This window comes from Paramormyrops kingsleyae, chromosome 24 (genome assembly GCF_048594095.1).
Source record: "Paramormyrops kingsleyae isolate MSU_618 chromosome 24, PKINGS_0.4, whole genome shotgun sequence".
In the NCBI taxonomy this organism is placed as follows: Eukaryota; Metazoa; Chordata; class Actinopteri; order Osteoglossiformes; family Mormyridae; genus Paramormyrops; species Paramormyrops kingsleyae.
The window spans coordinates 25,667,942-25,671,071 of NC_132820.1; the positions used below are offsets into that span (position 1 = coordinate 25,667,942).

The 3,130-nt window shown below is 42.4% G+C and overlaps 1 long non-coding RNA gene across 1 annotated transcript; it reads right to left on the reverse strand.

Annotated features, from left to right (window-relative positions):
* Nucleotides 1-967: 967 nt before the first annotated feature.
* On the reverse strand, nucleotides 968-2,593 carry LOC140582219 (uncharacterized). The gene is made up of 2 exons (XR_011985164.1): nucleotides 2,399-2,593; nucleotides 968-1,310 (listed from the first exon to the last, which is right to left on the reverse strand). It is a non-coding gene; the product is annotated as an uncharacterized lncRNA (long non-coding RNA).
* Between the last annotated feature and the right edge of the window lie 537 nt (nucleotides 2,594-3,130).

Genomic DNA, 3,130 nt, shown 5'->3' on the forward strand with positions numbered 1-3,130 from the left:
CAAGTACATCAGTCTAAGTGGAGTGAGTGCATTTCTAGCTGTGCCTTAACTACACTAAGGGAAGCAAAGTGGAACACACCTCAGTTGCTGCCCTTTACTCAAGATGTGAAACTGTTGCACTCACACCTGGAAAAAAAGCAAGAAGAAATGCTTAGGCTACTTAAGATTTGTCCTTCACGAGACAGCTACACTGGACTAACCAAGGTTACCCTCACACAGGTCATCCTTTTCAACTGGAGAAGAGAGGGTGAGGTCTCAAAAATGCACATGTCCATCTTTGCATCAAGAAACAAAAAAGAACTTCACGATGATCTTGCCATCTGCATGTCGGACTTTGAAAGAACACTTTATGCGTCTTGAGATTAGGGGCAAGAGAGGTAGGAAGGTTCCTGTTCTTTTAAAACCTTCCATGGTTCATTCCATGGAGCTCCTGATGGAGTTTAGAGAACAATGTGGTGTTCCAACAGAAAACCCTTTTTTGTTTGCTCGACCGGGGGCACTTTCTGCATACCGTGGCAGGGACTGCATACAGCAGTTTGCCAAAGAATGCGGTGCTAAACAACCGGAAGCATTGTCATCCACTAAACTTCGCAAACACATTGCCATGATGTCCAAAGTTTAAAATCTTGAAGAAAATGAAGCAGACCAATTGGCTGACTTTTTGGGCCATGACATCCGTGTCCATAGGGAATATTACCACTTGCCTGAAGGAACACTTCAGCTGGCAAAAATGAGCAAAGTGTTAATGGCAATGGAAAAAGGAACTCTTTCAGATTTCAAAGGGAAAAAATTGGATGAAATTGAAATCTACCTAGATGGTATGCTAGTATTGTTAAATGTATCTTTAAATGACTGTATAGTCATAAATATTTTTAAACTTAAAGATTTATTTAGAAAAGTTTATTAAATGTTTGTGTTTATAATTAGAAATATAAAGTATCTTTAAATAAGTATATTCAGAAATCTGTTTAAATTAAAAGGTTTATTAATACGTTTCTGAAATGTTTGTGATTATAAAATCGACCCAACAACCATTGATGAGTCATCTAGTTCTGAGGAAGAGGAACCTGACAAACAGAATGATGGTCTGCCTGAAGATCATAGGTCTGGTGATGTACAGAATTTGTCTGTTGACTCTACTCTGTCTCACAGTGAAGATGTGGATGTTGGTTGTGGTGGCGGCAAAGCATCATCCAAGCGAACATGGAATGTTGAGGAAGTAAAAGCTGTTGAGAGACATATGATGAACTTCATGAGAATTTGTAGAGTTCCTGGAAAGAAAGAGTGTCTCCAGTGTCTCAGTGCAGAACCTGGAAAAGCAGAACATGGACTGGGGTTAAATTCTATGTAAAAAATAGAATAACAGCATTAAAGAGAAAAGGTATGATGTATTTCAAATAACAAAAGAGTTTGTTAAGGTTGAATAATAATAGTCTTATTTTTTCAGAACAGTAGAGTTGAGAGCTATACGAGGCTTCATATGTTCACTCAGCCCTCACGTCTTTATATTTCAAACAGCAGCTATTTTTTTAAGTTTTAAAAGCAAGTTATGACTTTATGATTTTGAAATGTATATTCTTATGTCTTGTTTAATGAAAGATGCCATTTTATACCTGTGTGTATACTGTATATGTATACCTACATACGTACATATAGGATGGAAAAAACAGTAAATAAAAAGTTCTTGTTAGTCACAATTTTTTGTCCCTAGTTATCCATTTGTCACGATGGATAATAATACACTGCTTATTTTCTGCAGCATTTCCATTGCACATTAACACTTCATTCTCCTGATCAGTTCTATAGATTCATGTCCCCCCCCCCCCCCCCGTGTTATGAATAGCAAACAACTTAAAAACTGTTCCTAACAATCACAAAATGCATTTGATGCTTCTTGCAAACTGTAAACAGTGAGAATTACATTTTATTGTCAGTTCTTCTTGACAACTGTTTTTTGTCCTCATTTGTGAAAAATGTCCTCAGATTAGTGCTGAACTGGACTTTGTGTGTGTGTGTCACTATGTCCTCAAAATTCACCTAAAAAATACATGACCTCATTTGCAAGGGTTTTTTTCATATTTTTAAAAATTGATTTTTTTGGAAATTTCAACTGATGGGCGTGTAGACGGCATGCGTATCAGCCGTATTTAGCAATAATTTTGGTTCCAAAGCACTGGGAAAACCTTGTCCCCAAGGTGAGGGTGTTCTGACATAGGTCCCCAAAAGTGATCTATGCGCGCGTATGTGTGTGTGTGTGTATGTGTGTGTATGTGTGTGTGTGTGTGTGTGTGATAAGGCAGTAGGACAGTGAGGTCAGTAGCAGGGAGGTGAGGTTGGTTCGGGGGTGTTTCTGGAAAGAGGCTTTTAAAAGTTTACAATTTTGAGAAACCTGCCTAACCTGATGTGGAAACCCCAGATTTAAGGGGTGCTGCTTCAGCCTCCCACTTCAAACTGATTAGTTGATTAGACACTTTCCATTATGCCCGTGTTGTTTAAAGCCTCCTGCCTCCCCGTCTCCTCCTTTGCAGTGAGGGTCTAGCTGAAGGTGCCTGTCTGCTTTCTCCTGCTAAAGGCGCCTGTCTGCTTCCTCCTGCTGAAGGTGCCTGTCTGCTTTCTCCTGCTGAAGGCGCCTGTCTGCTTCCTGCTGCTGAAGGTGCCTGTCTGCTATCTCCTGCTGAAGGTGCCTGTCTGCCTTCTGCTGAAGGCGCCTGTCTGCTTCCTGCTGCTGAAGGCACCTGTCTGCTTCCTCCTGCTGAAGGTGCCTGTCTGCTTCCTGCTGCTGAAGGCACCTGTCTGCTTCCTCCTGCTGAAGGCGCCTGTCTGCTTCCTGCCGCTGAAGGCTCCTGTCTGCTTCCTGCCGCTGAAGGCTCCTGTCTGCTTCCTCCTGCTGAAGGTGCCTGTCTGCTTCCTCCTGCTGAAGGCTCCTGTCTGCTTTCTCCTGCTGAAGGCTCCTGTCTGCTTTCTGCCGCTGAAGGTGCCTGTCTGCTTTCTCCTGCTGAAGGCTCCTGTCTGCTTTCTCCTGTTGAAGGCGCCTGTCTGCTTTCTCCTGCTGAAGGCGCCTGTCTGCTTTCTCTTGCTGAAGGCGCCTGTCTGCTTTCTCCTGCTGAAGGCGCCTGTCTGCTTTCTCCTG